This window comes from Manis javanica, chromosome 15 (assembly GCF_040802235.1).
Source record: "Manis javanica isolate MJ-LG chromosome 15, MJ_LKY, whole genome shotgun sequence".
Taxonomy (NCBI): domain Eukaryota; kingdom Metazoa; phylum Chordata; class Mammalia; order Pholidota; family Manidae; genus Manis; species Manis javanica.
In genome coordinates this window covers 10559999-10576655 of record NC_133170.1, presented here as the reverse complement: position 1 = coordinate 10576655, position 16657 = coordinate 10559999, and the positions used below count along the sequence as shown (strand labels likewise).

The 16657-nt window shown below is 40.4% G+C and overlaps 2 protein-coding genes across 6 annotated transcripts in view; both read right to left on the bottom strand.

Moving 5' to 3' along the window:
* Positions 1-16657, bottom strand: part of LMNTD1 (lamin tail domain containing 1) — a 317264-nt gene that overhangs the window by 271613 nt on the left and 28994 nt on the right. The window lies entirely within an intron of this gene.
* The window catches only part of LOC140846592 (uncharacterized), a 48876-nt gene continuing 41805 nt past the window's right edge, over positions 9587-16657 (bottom strand). Inside the window, exon 3 of the mRNA XM_073223546.1 lies at positions 9587-10415. The gene's annotated coding sequence lies outside the window, so the exon portion shown is untranslated. The remainder of the gene's footprint in view (positions 10416-16657) is intronic.

Here is a 16657-nt window from a genome sequence, read left to right as displayed (position 1 = left end):
TTTGTTTAAGTATTGTCAATGGCTGCTTTCACACCACAATGGCAGAGTTGAGTGCAATACAGGCCAGATGGCCCACAAAGCCTAAAATATTTGCTATGTGGCCCTTCACCCAAAGATTTGCTGACCCACCCTTTCATATTATTCCTCCTATCTAAAAAGGCAAAAGCTGCCTGTTTTTTTCCCTCCTGTATGTTTCTCAAAGTCACCCCTACCACCTCCCAGATGGGCTCTCAACATTTCTTGCCTGGACGACTACAACTTCCTAACCCCACTCCTCACCTACCACCAGATTGATACACCTAAAACACATATCTGATTATTACACTGTTGGGAGACAATTCTTCTGGGGTCTCTAGAATTTCTGCACATCTTGTAAGCAGAGATACTGACTGCTTTTCCAAGAATATTTGTATAGCAAACATCCTCGGAAGATACAGTGTCTCCTCTCAGGACAAAGGGCAGATTTGTTTGCTGTCGAGTATAATAAAAGTATCTCACTCCAGGGCAAGGGTTGGACAGGTTTGCATGTATCTCCCTTGTAAAATATTAAGGACTCCTAAGCTTAGGGTTTTTCTTGGCTGTGATATGAACACTGTGTATGCACACCTTCCTGTTTCCACTATGGAACTTAAGGGCCAGGAAAATCAAAATGAATTTGAACCTCGCCTGCCTGCTGTGCCGTGATTGACAGAGTCCTTTGTTTTGACACCAGAGTCCAGTGTCCATGCATTCATGAAACTGGAGCAGCCTAATTTGTTAGATGCAAGGAGGTTAAAATCTCAGAACCTTCCCAGCTCGTGACATTTAGCCCCTTAGTATTTCTCTCCCTCGCCTGTAGACTGAAGTCCAGGTGCCTGAGCCCTCAGTGATGTAAGTGAGCCTGTCTCTCTAGCCCCATCCCCTATGATTTCCCTCCTCACAATGTTTCCTCATGGTCCATAGCTGATCATAGCTCTTCGATGAGTACGTTCTACTCTGTGTCTTCCCATCTTTGTTCTTGTTGTCCCTTCTGCCTGAATTGCCTTCTAATCTCCCCAACTACACTTTTTTACCCCCTTCCCCACCCCAGCCTTTCTTCGCCTGCACCTCCTTTTCATACCATGAACACAGTTCAGACATGATCCCAATCTAAGAATATCCATCCATCCATCCATCCATCCATCCATCCATCCATCCATCCGTCCGTCCGTTCCTCCCTAGCTGACCTCAGAGCTCCTTCTTTGGATTCCCAGAGCACCCTGAGAACTCAGTCATGGTCCTCACCACATCTTTGGAAGTGTCCACTGTGTGTCTGTCTCACCCATCAGATCTTGAGTAACTTGAAGAGATAGTATCTTCTTCATCTTGATATTCCAGCACCTCATTTTAAGCCAGCACTTGTGAGTGCTCAGGAAATCCTTGTTTTTCTGATTGGAATTGATATACACTAAACTGATGAATTAGGCCTAATGCCCTTAATACTAACTTTGGAGAAAAAAATGATCCTTATCATTCATATTCTTAAATAGGGAAAATTGCTTTCCTGCTTCCTTTTTAAACACTACTTTCCCTTTTAGAATATGATTTATTAAGACTTAAAGCCTCCAAAGGAGGTAAGAATAGAATATTATATAGAGGTTTGGCATTTTTTCAAATCTAGTTTTATTCCCCAAGCCATATTGGATTATCAAATGATTCCTGTTATCAGTAAGAGAAAAGAAAAATAGTCCAATTCTTCAACACTAAGCACTTGAGGAATGTACTGAATAATGCCAGAGAATATGGGCCACGTGGAGAGCCTCAGCATGGCCTGAGTACACTGACTCGTGGGGAAACCTGCTAACTACAGGAAATACTTTCTAGTTTTTAGTTAACTGAATGGGACAAGGTGTCCCACCATTGCAGGAGGTGGGGAGAATACCACCATCAGATTTTTTAGGACCATCTTATGTGGAGTAAGTGATAAATTCATTTTGGAAAGCACAGAGATCTGCCAGTGGGCCTTTCAGAACACCCCCAGATTCACTGTTGATAGCACCCACTGAGTTAATAAACTCAGTTGATTGGTCTAGGGAAGGTTTATGCTTTTCAAAAAAATGAAAAAGAAAGGAAAAGGAAAAGAAGGGTTGAGAGAAGAGACCCTTGTTGGCATCCTAGGTTTTTAAAGGTTCCTTTATATGGTCTCACTGATGCACATAAAATAATGCCAGGCAATGCAGTTTCTTATCTAGAAGCCTTGATAACCTGAGGTTTCCGGATAATCTCTGAAAGCTCAAATGAACCCATCCACAGTGCAGCTGGGTAGATGAGAAGTATGCCATGCATTCCAACCAAGGGATGTAATGTCTAATGAAACTTGGCAACATTACCCCCCACTGAATATTTTATTGAGTAAAGTATTTATACACACTCTGAGTAAAAATCTTTCCTCACAACTTTACATGGACTCCAGATAATATAATCTCTGGTCTCTCTGAACCTAGGTTATGAAACTTAGCCTGACAATTCAACCACTCCTAGAACTGCTGTAATCAAAGATACTGCTTTTTTTAATGTGGTGGTAGAAAAGGGACATGTTCTGCCTTCACTTCAAACTATATTACAAAGCCAAAAAGATGCCCCCTCCCAAGTCCAAACGTAGAGCTCTAGACTGAGTAGAAATCCTTACCATAATAGGACAACCACTTCGCAAAAACTAGCTCATCCTTTTCTGAATCCTTTGTTTACTACTAGTGGAGAATAGTGTGTCAAATTACATAAATACAACCCACTGACATGTTAATGAATTAATAATCTGAGAAATATTTAGACTTCAAATGAGTGGAAATAATTACAGAATTTGAAATATCTCATTGAAACACTATGCTACAAAAACTTACAGAGAATATTTACTATGAAAATGTAGTCATTATCTTCAGTGAAAACTTTGATATTGAATAGAAAGTCTAAAAATTCCTCATCTCTTGGCTTACAAAATGTTACAGTAAGCATATCTTTTTAAAGACAGCAGGAAAAAACTTTCAATAAGTTTATGGCCAAAATAAAAGCTTATCTATTTCAAAAGATATTGATAGTGAAACACATATACATAAAACGTTTTTGTCTATTTTCTAAAATCAAAATTTTATGAAGGAAAAAGTTCAGGATCCTGAAAACTAATGTGCTTCTCATCAAAAGTATAAGTGTACAGGTGCTTAGTGGGGAAATACATTCAAAATAGCCAGAAAGTAGCTTTCCATGTTGACAATGCAAGATTACTGCAGTGTTTGCAAAAGTGAATTCCAACAGGAGACTTGCCTATTTAATTTGTTGGTGTTAATTTCTCCCTGAAATCAAGGGATTAAATTCATTTTCATCAGATTTTGGTGATAATCCTGAAGAATTTATTAGCCCCTTTCCAGCATGGCTTTAAAAGTACTCACTGTTTTCTTTCTAGGAGCTCTGAGAGTCTAACAGAACACCAGTGTAAAATCACCACTCTCTCAGTCTTGGATCCCTGGGGCAGCTACAGGCAGATCTGTTGTGCTGTTGTCCCAGGCAGCGGCTGTGCTTAGAGTCACAGTGAGGAATGTTCTCCATTTAACTGGGCATGGTCAACCACATTAGGGGTGAGTAAATAACAGACAAGTGGACTAGCCACTGCATTCAAAACATTTGTTATATCAAAGTCTGTGTTGTATGAAAGTCTGGCTCAAGTGTGCTTCTTATAATAGACGAAGAAAATAGATGGTATCTGACTAATAAAAGCATGTTGACAATTGAAAAATCTGCGGTCTATTCTGCAGATGACTACCCATCTCCCTGCCTACCTTCTTCTTTGTTCTAAGGATAGACCATTTAAAGATAAAAGTTTTGGGCCTGTGGGGATGCATGATATGAAAGGCTGTTTTCATGTTATTAGTTCTGCTGTCTCCGAGATACTGTTCTCTGACTCTTCGCAGCTCTTTATTTTTTTTCCTCTCAAGAGTTCTACTATATTGTGCATTAAATCTCAGTATGTTGATCTTTTTCACAGCTTTACTTCAGAGACTCATTTTACATTTAAATTCCTGTCGTAGTTGCATCCTTTGCTTGTTGGTTATCATTACAGCATTTTCTCCAGTGAAGATTAAAAGCATATGCATTTCAGCACTCCTCTGAGAATGCTCTTCTTTGAAGTGTGGTCCTACTCATTCCAAAGGAGGGGTTTTAAAGACAAGGCTAAGTCCAAAGCAAGGATTTAAAGACTTGCAAATGACCCAGAAGAAACTAGAAAAATATCCTATTTATAGTCAGTGTTGCAGATAGAACAATTTGGTGTTTATTTCTATATTTCATGACAAAGCAAACACAGATGTAAATTAGACTTTTGTTTCTTATAAGAAAACCAGTGGCAGTCTATAGTTAAGACCCGTATGATTTGATTCGAACCAGAAAAACCTAAATTAATAACTCAAATTAAAAATTCCAGCTATGGATAACTTTAAAAAAAAATTTCTTCACATTACTGGCATGATTTAAGAATGCCTAGTTTCTGTCCAGTTGGCTGGAAATGTTCAAAAGCAACGATAACAATTTTCTTCCTTAATAGAGGGACTCAGTCCAGGTCTTGTCACCAGATCATCAAATCTGCTTATCCAGGTTTATCTGTCTAGATTCTTGTCTCTAAATGCATTTGAATTTAAGCCACTCACAGGACTGACATATTTTATGTTTGCAGATTAGATTATTCTGCTGTGCTATTAAAAAATTATCTGTGATAAAATGAGATTGGATGATTTCTAGTCTTTTATGTTCAAATTCCTATGTATTAGAATTCTCCAAGGAAACACATTATCATTTTCATTGGTAATATAGTTTATGGTTTATGAATGTCAAAACCTGGAGTTCTTGATCATTTCTGCAGTAATGACTGATGCCTTCTGCTGTCATTTAACACAAGGAACACAATGGTACTGGGATGGGAAAGAGCCTAAGTTGTGGCAGGTACAAACAAACTGAGAAATACCAGCGGTATCCTAAGCAAAAACTTCCCAATTATCTGTTGTTACTAAGTTGAAGCTGAAATAAATTGAGAGCAGCAAATATAGGTGTGACATGAATATGGGGACTCAAAATAGAAAAAGGGCGAAATAAGTAGTCCTTCCAAGTGGGTTGCAATATGATAAATATCCCCATTTTCAAAAGAAGCTGAACTTACAAAGAACCACACGATCCCACTGGTGTTTTCCTAGGAAGTTGTTATGGGAAAGAAGGAAACAGAAAACTGTCAGTATTCTAGCAATAACTGAGTCTCCGATGTTATATACACAGGAAATTCAACTGAACAGAAGGCTGAGTGAGAGAACAGAGGTTTTCATATCTGTTCAATTAGCTTGATAATTTTAATAGTGAGATACACTATGTTTTCATGTAATTTTCAGTTTTATTATAAATATAAATATATGGGACATATATTCTCCCACGTAAACACCACACTCCTCATGGTAACGATTACTGTGGATGTGGGATGGTGGAGGAATTCCACTTTTTAATTTGTATAGTTTTGTACTGTTGGATTTTTTCATATGTGTGTATTCTATACAATAGAATGTATATTTTTCCTTCATAAAGTAGGATATGCCCAATCCTTAAAAAAAAAATCTGACCATCCATGCTAAGAATTAATTTAGGCTGAGCTAGACATTTGTGGCAAGTTTAGTAAGTAAAAGTTGTTAACTTTAGTTATTTAGTGGATTTTTCTCTACAACAAATCATTTTAAGGTGAAATTCTAACATAATATGGGCAGGTAATATACTGTTTCTAATGTTACTGACTTTTTTTTCTTATTAATATAATTGCAGCCCAGGATTTAACTCAATCACTGCCTGCCAGGGGATATCTGATCCCAATACAGGGTTTACCAGTTTCCCCTAGAACATGCCAGAGGTAAGAGCTTCAGGGATTTCTTTCACTTTGTACTTTTGCATTTCTCAGTAGGACACAAATGATGGAAAATACATGTACATGGGCACAGAACCTACAGGACTCACAACTTACAATATTCAAGATACAGGCTGAGCCAGGGATTAAAGTTACTGTAGGCAGCCACTTCTATCTTGGCAGCCATTTTTAATCCTATGTCCTCTCAAAAAATAATCTCCATCACATCTTCCACCCTGGTCCCAGCCACCCGGCTAGCCATTTCATATACATCTTGTATACATTGCATGTAAAATGTAATTCACTTGGACTCTCATCTTTCAAAAGATGCTGAGATTGGATTTTCCAGGAAACAGATTCTAAAACAGAAATCTGCACAGAGGATGTTTTTACAGGGTGTGTTCTTGGGGTCAACGTCTGTAAAGAGGTGAAGGAGGCAGGATCGGGAGGAGGAAGCACTTGGGCTGTGGTGGAGTCCCAGTCCAGTCCTCATCCAGTCCTACAGCAAACTCTGGGGGTGGCAGGGCCCTTCTAAGTCGTCCCAAGTTGAAGCAAGGTCGGGCATTAGTCGCCCGAGTTAGCAGACACTTGGCAGCTGACTGTTGTCTCTCTGGCGCTGGCGCTGGTCTGAAAGGAGCCGCCTTGCCTGGAGGGCTGCCCCTGCCTGTCTACTCCCCACAGCTGGGGGAGGGAGTGCTCCCTCCCTGCAGGGCAGACCTGAGCAGCGCCCCGTAGCATCTGGCACACTAGACATACCAACCTCTTTCTATAGTAGAATGTTAGCCCTTATTAGAATAATCACTTAGCTGAGACTCTTATTCTGTTTGGCTCATTTGGACACTCTTAATATGCTGCCTTGCAAAAATACTCGAGTTCATTCATTAATTCATTCCATTTGGTTCCATTCACATGTGAGTACCTACACTATGAAAAGTCTGCTTAGCTCTGGTGATACAAGAGTGGATAAGCCACAGTGTGGAAAAACAAGTCATGCTAGACAGTAGTTATTGAGCTTTAACTGTGTGGCAGGTTCTGCAAACCTCATTTAATTCTTTAACAATCCCATCAATTAAATTCAATTTTTGTCTTCATCTTTTAACTAGGAGGACTCATGATTGGAGGAGTTCTGTAACTTTCCCAAGGTTGGTCAGCCAATAAGGTTGGAGCAGGGTTTGAACTCCAACAGAATGATTCCAGAACTGGAGCCACTAATCACCAGGCCTGGAGAGTTAGAGAACATCCTGCAGACATGACACTGACAGCAGCTTTGGGTGACGATTAGGATTATCAAGGTGAATGAGGGTAATAGAGCATTCTAGGCAGAGAGACTACCACAGACAAAACAAATAAGTGAGGTGGAACCACAAGTCGTTCAAGGTTACTAGAGCATAAAAGTGCAAAGCAGGGAGTGGCAGGAGGTAAAATGGAGATGGAGATGGGGCCAGGTCATGGCGAGCCTGCTACGGCACGCTAAAGAATGTGTGCTTATTCCTAGGGGATAGGAAGCCATTCAAAGGTTTAAACAAAGGGAAAACAAGGTGGAATTTGTGCTTGGAAAGACCTTCCTAGGTAGTGGGGTATTTAAGGTGCAATGCCTTACTGAAGACACGAAAGAGCCGTGGAGGAAGGAGGAGGAGAGAAGACGCTGAGACGGCTGGAACTGACTGAGTCTTTGGTATTACTGCTAACACGAGAAATTCAGAAGGACCCTTCAATGGGTGGACTGTCATGAGGAAAGGCTAGAGGACAGGTGTTTAATGTTTAAGGAGATTACAGAACATAATATAGCTACTGGGAAGTTGGACATTCAAAACTGAAGTACAGATGAGAGGTGCGGGCTGGATATAGTTTGGAGACTTATTAGAATGTAAGTGGTAGTTAAAACCACAGGGATAAAATGGCACTGTGAATGTTTCCCACATGGAGTGTAGAAAATAAAAAGAACAGTGGACTGAGGGCCACACCTTAAGGAAGAGCCAGCAGAGAACAGTCTACAAAGAAAGATGAAGGGCTTAGAGAAGGAAGAGGGGTGTGCAGTGCTACAGAGAGCGCTTTACAGCGAAGAGAGCAGCCCCCTGTGTCAAAGACACAGGCTACATCAGATAATTCCAGTGCTGGAAAGCACTTAGGGAGTTTGGCAATGCGTGAGTCATTCCTGACCTTTCCCAGAGTGCCCCTGGGAAGTCAAGAGGGTAGCATTCTATTGCCCTGAGTTGGAAATGTGAAAGGGAAGGGAAGGGGCGGCCCTACATGATGTTGAGAATTGGTCCAATAAGGTTGAAGGGAAATGAGAGCAAAAGGGGAGCTCCAGGAGACCCAGGGTCAGAGAGTCATTAAAAATACAAAAAACAAAAAACACAATTCCTAGAAACTGATATGTCAGATGACAGGGAGACAAAAATGATTGAAATCTGGTTCTGCCTTCAAGGGACTCATAACCTAGTGCAAGAGACAGAAACATGAATTGCCACAGTAAAACGTGAGGTGACTGGGAATAGCGGTGTCATCAAAGAACACAGGAAGAGGGAGGAGAAAGCCCTTGACTCTGTTCAGAGGTCACGGAAGTAGGCGAATCAGCAGATCAACAGATGATGAGCAGAAAAGGACACAGCTGTGGAACATCCACTGAAAGGAACGTGTAGTGTGGCTCAGTGCAGGACACTGGTGGAGGCAAGAGATGATGCTGGAGAGGTCAGACTGAGTTCAAAGGCCAAAGGGCTTTGTTTGCCACATTAAGGGCTTGAACTTTCTCTGCTAAGCGATGAGGGAGCTTAGTGACCAAGTCATATGAACACCTGTGCTTTTTACACTGGTGAGAGAGAAGAGGGTGACTTGGAGGAAGAAATTCAAGAGTTAGGAAGACCATCTATGAGGACACCATCACTTATGTAGGAGGAGAGACTAATGCAGCAAGGATAGGAATGAAGAAGAGGGATATATTTTAAAGAAAATAAGACATAGAATTCATAGAATATGATTATATTAATGCAGGGGGTGGGAGTGGGGGAACAGTAAAAGATCATTTCAGATTTCTAAATTGGTGGCTGGATAGATGTCATTGAATTAACTGAAATGTAGAGCCTATAACAAGAAAGTATTAAAGCTTATAAAATATAGTGTTTGAACCTGAGATGCCTGTGTGACATCCAAGAGCATAAATGTCCAAATACCCGGTAAAACATGCATGGGTGGGGCTGGGGGATGAGTGGGATTTGGAGGTAGATAGTCAATGGATGGTATTTAAAGCAGGAGAATGAACACGGAGAGAAGGGCCTGAGAACAGAACCCTGGAGAATGCATATGTAAGGGACTACAGAAGTGGAATGCATTTCAACCAGCCATTGTGGGAAATTTAAGAGTGAGAAGGCCAGGGAAAAGTATGATGATTATAAAGTGGCATTGAGCTTGACCTACAATGGAAAATTTAATTTTTGTAGGGATTCTATCCACAGGCTGTATGAGTTTTTAAAACATGAATTTATAAACCTTTTTTAGGTGACCTAAAAGCTGAACTGAACCACAGTGGGGAGCTTGCTGGGCATGTAATTCAGGAGAAAGTGATGTCAAGAGATTTGACGGTACAATTTTTTTGTTGTAAAAATATAACTACATTTTGGAAAATAGGGAGAATCTTCACATTTCCACCATCTACACTACCTGTGTCTCAAGTACTTTACTGCCCTCCACGTGAAATACATAAATGCAACCACAATTTGCAGTTGATAGCAAATGATCAGCTATCCTTTTATTTTAATTCAACATTATAATGTAAGCATTTTCCATTGTAGCACAGCTATTATTATTAATCTTTGGGTTCTTAAAAAGTATTTCAAATTATAATTTTGGGATACTCCAGATCACAGATTAAGATCCCCATCTTTGTGAAACCAAAGAAGAGGATTGTGAAACTTCAAAATTATCAAGAATAAAGATTCAAGAATGACTCAATTTTGTCTTATTGTTAGAGACCCATGGTATTCTGGTTTCTCTTATCTAGATATTGCAAACATCACTCTTCCCTTTTGCCAACTGCATGCCTCAACCATTTGAACTTAGGGATATTAACATAAATTTGTTCAGAGTACAAAGGAAGGTCTCTATTTAGTAAGTTCAAAGATACATCACATGGGTCTTCCTATACTCCCACGCCCAGGGCTTCCCTAGAAGAGAACTAAGAAGATATTCTATATAGCCTTACCATAGATATAAGACAAGAAAGTTATAAAATTTCATTGGTTCTCATTTCTCTATCCAGGGCCAGAGGGTATCTCTTACTTTATTCTGTGTTGGAAAAGACTTATCTTAAGTGTGCTGAAACCCTGGATAATTTAGTGAAGTGAGAATTTATTTTACATCATTGCTGACAAGAATGGATCAAAAGACATATGAAGAAAAATTCTCATTGCTCAAGTAAGATTTAAAGATGTTACAAAATTTACAAAAATTAAAACACATTCAGAATCTTGAGCCTGTTTTTGATGGCGAGTGAGTGCTGGTTTAATAAATCTTTAGAAGCATGGTCTTGATCTGTGACCTGGAGAAAAGAAAGGAAAATAATAACATTCAGGAAGTATAAGGATGGGTGCCTGCTGGACTGGTTCTGTGGTCAGCCTTTAGGTAAGACAGCCACCTTCTCTGTTCCGTAGCTTTCCCCCTTTCAAAACCACATATTGATAGCACGCTTGGAAGTTGTTGGTTGAACTCTGTATAACGCTGTCAGTGGAACAGTTTTATTATCTTACAACATTGACCTTTCTTCATAAGGTTGTTATAAAAATCACAACTTTATATGGGATTCTATTTCACAGCCCTCTATCTTTATGTCCTAAGTTGTCAGCTGATGCCTGTGGAGCTCATGCTGAACAAAATAGCTCTCCGTGTTGTTGTACTGACTGCACTGTGTCATCCTGACATAGTGGCAACTGCCTGTGGCTCCCTTGGCCCAGTGAGCGTGCCTTACTCTTTTTGTCCTGTTGTGCTGTATTGGCTAACATATCACGCTGTCATAGGAGGTCTTGCAGTCTTTTACCAAACAATGTCATAACTGGAATATACTCATTTTCCTACAGACGCAGTTCAGAAAACTACCCTGGCCATTCATCACTTTAAGTCATCTGTAGGCAATACTTAACCATCCAGGTACCACTGATGTAAGAAACAAAACTGATTCCAGTAAAAATTAAAACATTCCTGTTTCCGCCTGTTCTCTTCAGTGCAGATCCTGACATGCATCTCAGCCTTCAGTGAACTGACCCATTTCCTCAAACTTTGTTCTCTCAGGACTCAGCTCATGCCTCTTCAAGTCTTTAATAATATTAAATGGTTTTTCTCAGATTTCTTCTAGAGCAATGCAGTATTTCAGCATATGGCTAATCTTTCAGTAACCCAATGCCTTGAGTAAAGAAAGGCCTTAACCTGCACAAATACTCTTAGCCAAATGTGATTCTGACAGCCTGATTGCATTTTTCCAAAACCTTGTACAGTCTAAGAAAAAAAATATCACAGGCTATGTGCTGGGCATGTCAGAGACCAAACTTGCATAACCTGTGGAAGGAAGGCCTTTGGGGAAGCTCTTGGGAGACCGGAGAGAACAGACCTTTGTTTGTCCTGCTCCAAGATAAGGACTGACACCCTTACACCTATTTTGTTTTTTTCTCCCAACCTGGGAGTGGGTGGCAAAGATTAGGGTGCTTCCTAAACCAAAAGATGAGAAGCAATCATTTTGGTGAGAGCATTCTCTTCGGATGGCCCCCATTAAACAACAGCATGAAGCAAGAAGGGTCTTGGGTTATGGGGTAAGTTTACCAGCTTCAGTGTTATGTATAAAGGAAAAAGCCTTCGAACAACATTTAAAGGCAAAGGTTTTTGAGTTTGGACTATGACCTTTTACATTGTATGCTGCATATTCCTATTCAAGATCTTAAAACACATGAAAAGTTAACTATCCTATTATAATACCAGCTGTGAGAAGAAAATTCACCACTTTCTACCAGGAAGATTAAAGGCTGTTTCTAGCAAGGCAAAAACCAGTTATTAAAGTTTTCTAGTTAAATAAAGACTGTGTGTTACTGGCAATGTGTGAGCAATTAGCTCCTGCCATCATACATAAGATACATAAAGTGGGTTGAAGAAGTGTAGGCAGGGGCCTGAGCAGAGCCCTATTTATCCCCACTTAAACTCATTTTCCTGCCTTTCAGGGCTAACATCTATCCCAAGACACCCCAAAGGGGATGCAAGGAACTTCAAACCCCTTTTCACAGAGAATCAGTGTGGGTTCAGGATGTGGACAGTGCTTCAAATCTTTGCTCTATCACTCACTGGCTGAGGATCTTGAGCAATTCACATAACCTGTTTGAACAACATTTTCCCCTTCTGTAAAACAGTGGAACTACTACTACTCGGCAGGATTACTGGGATATTCAGTAATAATATATACAAAATATCTGGCATATAGCAGGTTTGAATATATGATATGTATTAACAAATATGTTAATATGTATAACAAATATGTGTAACAAATCTCCACATTTCTCCCCAAATACACATACACAATGGGATAGGAGTGAGAAGAGAAGGGAAGAGTGGGGAGGAAATGGGGTAATAATCCTATGCCATTGAGAAAGGGGAGGCTGTAGCAACATGTTGTAATTATCGTTTCACCATTCCAAGTATAATATAGAACTCACCTGAGCTATAGGTTTTATATCAAGAGTCAGCTTCCACTCAGAGGGATGTATCACTTTAGCTTCCTAGAGAATGGGCAAGAAATCTTCTCCAAGGGGAAGAGAGAAGGAGAGATTGCCCATTGGCCATACACTGCAGCTGACCAGTCTGGGTCCACTTGGCTGAGCCACCCCTGCAAATTTTTGCAAGAGCTTTGGTGATCCAGCCATAGAATGGAAATAAGCGAGATTTGCGAAGGGGAGCGAGCAGGTGAACATCCTCTCTCTCATTCCTGCTCACCACCTGCCACTGTACATACACATCATTCTCCATAACATTACCTGCCTTTCCAAGGCAGAAAAATGAAGCAGGGACCTCCTTTCTTAAAATACTGCCTTCAGTACCTGCCATTTCACCATGACTCTGAGAGTCTACAGTGGATACACGGTGTGCTGCCCAGATCCCTCTGTTGGCTTGACCCTCTCATACCCCCTGCTGCCTGGGGAGTGGCCTGCTGACTCACAGTGGACTCCATCCCCAGGAACTGCCCACAAAGGGACTTGCTCTCCTATGGCAGCCTGCAGCCAGTGACTACTTGAGATTGGGGCACAAAGGCCTGCACCTTCGTCAGGTCAGAGGCCCATTCCAGGTATAAAGCTCTTCCAGGGATCTGCTGAGACCTTTGTTGCAAATGCATCACAAAGCAAGTCTTCTGTCTGCTCTGATGGTTGCTGGCTCTTCCCTGCTTCCCTCACACTCTTAATAAGTGCTCCTGAGAGCTCTCCCCCATTAACTTCCTGCATGCAAATCTCTACCTCAGAGCTTGTGTCAGTGAAACTCATCCTGCAGCAGTCGCCTTCCACAACAACAGGCAGAATCTGGTAGGACCACGCTGCTGGCAAAGCTCAAGCCAGTCTACTAACCAGGTGCACAGATGCTCAGAGAGACTCTGGAGGGAACAGGGAGGGGAGCATGCTGGCAGCACCTGCTCACCAAAGGCTGCCTGGAAACCTGCACTTACAGAGGCAGCTTAGAGTAGTTAAGTGCCTGGGGTCTAGAGCCAAGCATGGCTGGAATCCTACCTCTTTGCTACTCACTGGTTATAGGACCTTGGGCAAATTCCTTAGTCTCCGTGTAATTTAGCATCCCTCCTCCTCTATAAATTGAATATACAATAGTACCTACCTCATAAATATATGCATATATATCAAATATATTAAATATATTTTTGTATGCCATATAGAAAATTATATATATAATATAGACAGATGATAAATAATAATTGCTTCATAAGGTTGTTGGCAGAATTAAACAAGTCAACACAGGTAAAGAGCTTAAATTAGTCCTGGCACATGGTATAAATTCAGTAAATGTTGGTTTTCATAGAACACTTGGATAATCCAGCATGTGCCTTTATTTAGGCACACCCAGGTCATCAGAGCACTTGTATCCATTGCACATTCTAATCTCCATTCTTCAAGATGATAAACTCCTTGAGGGCAAAGATAATGCATTTAATGATTAAATAAATACTATTCCTCACATTCATACATTTATACACATCTATGTATAAGTAAATGCAAGTGTGCATATGTAGAGTACCTGTATACATCAAGCTATCTAAAATTCCATTTGGGAGGATACCGCGGAGAGAGAATCAGGGATCAATAATGAACCTCAGCAGAGTAGCCAGAAAGCACAGCTCCACTGAGCTCCCCACAGGTCTGCACTCTCCCCCTGTGCTCTGATCCTTTGAGAAGGCTTCTCTCTAGCAGGTGAACAAAAGTATTAGAAGACAGAACCTACGTCTTGGCCTGAATAGCTCTGGCCCATATCATAAGATGTAGTATAGAGACAAAGGATTATTCTGCCTAAAATTGTGATAATTAATAACCTTTTTGATTTGTAAGGTAATGATTCTGACATGTTATATCTATGAAAAGACTGAAATGGAGAAAACAATGCCTGCAGGTATCAAAATTCAATCTTTTTCTTTAATATTAAATTCACATACAGCACCCTGAAGTCAACAAGCTGGTGGGTGACACTGAGTTAACAAAAAGTTCTTTGGCCAAATAGTTCTCCCCTAAAATGCTAAGTCATTTTAAGAATACAGAATTCTTATTACACATAGCATCCACCTTTGATGACTTTTTTAGCCATTTAGGGAGACATTACAGCACCATCATAAAAATGCTAGTTGGAGAAGACCTTAGAAGACACATAGTTTAACCTCCTTCACTTTGTAACTGAGGAAACCCCAAGACTTGGAATGATTATGTGACTTGCCCAAGGTCACAAAGAATTTTTGATGTTTTATGAAGTTCTGAAGATCAAGTAAAAACTAGATAAATACTCAAATATTTAACTACTTGTGTATATCTTAAGTGATGCAATTAAAGGCAGGACTATAGCGAGTCCAAGGGGAATCTGAGCTGACATTAGTGCTTTAGGATGTGAAAGAGAAACCCACTCCAGCTCTTGAAACAATGACTGAATGCCTGCCAAAGGTTTTGCATTGTATACTTCTGGACTAACTGTGCACTGAAAACAGAGGAAGATGATAAAATACCAGTCACTGTCTGTTTCAAACAATTCAGAATCCATCCTGAAGCTAGCTGAAAATTGGCCTGGGAAATCACAATGGAATGAGCATGGTTATCAAACACAAGGGACAATAACAAGAATGAACATTAGTGGGGTGATTTACAGATTACAACGTATCTTCAAATACACCTTCTGATGGGAAACCACAGATAAGTAGGCTTGTTGTTATTATCACTACTACCACCAAATGAGGAGACAGACTCATTCAAAGAATTTCTTCAGGTCACATGCCTAAGCCAAGACTCATATGCAGCTGTCACTCCAAGCCCCAGGCACGCTCCCCTCTGCAAAGATGCTGTCCCCAACGGCACCTCAGCTTGATGCTCTTAGTGAGCTCCTTTATCATAAATAATGAGTGTGCAAGGTAAGGGGTGAAGTCAGACATATGAGCCGCTTACTTCATACAGCTAGACTACCTCTCTGTCCAAACAAGGCCACTCACTCAGCAAAGATTTTTTTTTTATGGGTGTGTGTGAAGGACTCAATAGAAGATACTTTGGAAATTACCTGCTTTAAGCCATTGAACTAGAAAGCGTTTGCCGTGTACCTAAGGAACTTCTGTTCTCTTATGCTGAGTAAGTGCAGCCTGAGTTTCCTATGAGACCAAAACCACTCAGACTCTTTCCTCCAGACCTTTCCTGAACTGACAGGCACACGGACTTCTTCAGTACCTGAAGGTGAAGGGATTTGGACTAAGGGGTAGGGCAACTGAATAGGCAACCCTTTGGAATTCTGGGTAGGAAAACAGAAACATTTTATCACCTGGAATTGCTCCCCTGATTCAATCTCCTTGAGCCTCTCCACACCCCATGCACATTCACTCTTTTTTACAGCCTGACCTAAGCATGGATCTATATGAAGAAGCAACCATGACAGCAATTTTCAAGTATTTTTATAGCCTCATAAATGACCAGGGTGCTGAAAAAAAGAGCTGAAAGAAAATTTAAAAGGATTGCTATGCTCACTTAAATGCTGCATTGAGCTGTATGAGGCCTAAGCCAAAGGAAAATTATCACAATCTGAGTCCATGAGGAAAATGTGGGTTAAATATTCTTTGTTTAATAGTCTACTTAGTTATCCTGAACCTAAAAAGCCATTTCATTTCTTAAACTGCATTGCCAGAGCCCACAGAAAGGATCAAACCTGAATTTGTTAATAGGACATACTCAAAACTTAAATGTGATGCAATTAAAGGCAGGACTGTAGCGAGTCCAAGGGGAATCTGGGCTGACATTAGTGTTATAGGACTTGGGGAAGCATATATTTGGGTACTGTTATGTGGATCTCACATTTGTTTCAGCTTGATTTACGAAAAGCTATTCTTAAATTGTTCTACTTATTAGCTATGCTGATCTCTAGGGTGTCCATTTATGGCATGCCAGAGGGGAGAATAACATTAGGAACAGATTTTTCTTAGAGAAAAGTGGGAGATCTGCATGAACTTTTTAAACAGAACTTGGGATGCATTCTAATCTGGAACACATAATTACTTCATGCTGACTAAAA